Genomic DNA, 425 nt, shown 5'->3' with positions numbered 1-425 from the left:
TCCAGGTTGAGCTGTTGTTCACCATCTTAGCTGTAGAGGGCGCAGCATCACTGGCCCTCATGTGGGTTCCGAACCTGGGCCCTGCTGCTCAGAGCTGGCGTCCCAAGCCAACTCCTAACCAACACGCCACTCGGCCGGCCCAATGCTTCACTTCTTGAGGTGAACAGACATGGCCCTGCTGGGAACTTGAATGGATTCCTTCAATGGCATAGTTGGAGTTGTAGTGGATGTATGGCTGATGAAGGCCAAAAGTATCATGAACACGCTGACCGCTGCTCTTTCCTACCTCTCATCTCTCTCTGGTGTCTTCAGAGGGGTGTGGGGGGGTCTGCATCCTGTAGGTGACCTGGGTGGCATATCTACCCCAGGGAGTGCCCAATACCCATGGTCCCCTCACTTGGTGACAGACCCCCTACTCTGCAGAC

The sequence above is a fragment of the Hipposideros armiger genome, unplaced genomic scaffold, assembly GCF_001890085.2.
Source record: "Hipposideros armiger isolate ML-2016 unplaced genomic scaffold, ASM189008v1 scaffold_505, whole genome shotgun sequence".
NCBI classification, from domain to species: Eukaryota; Metazoa; Chordata; class Mammalia; order Chiroptera; family Hipposideridae; genus Hipposideros; species Hipposideros armiger.
The sequence above is the reverse complement of the archived record's forward strand: the minus strand, read 5'-3'. Positions refer to the sequence as shown.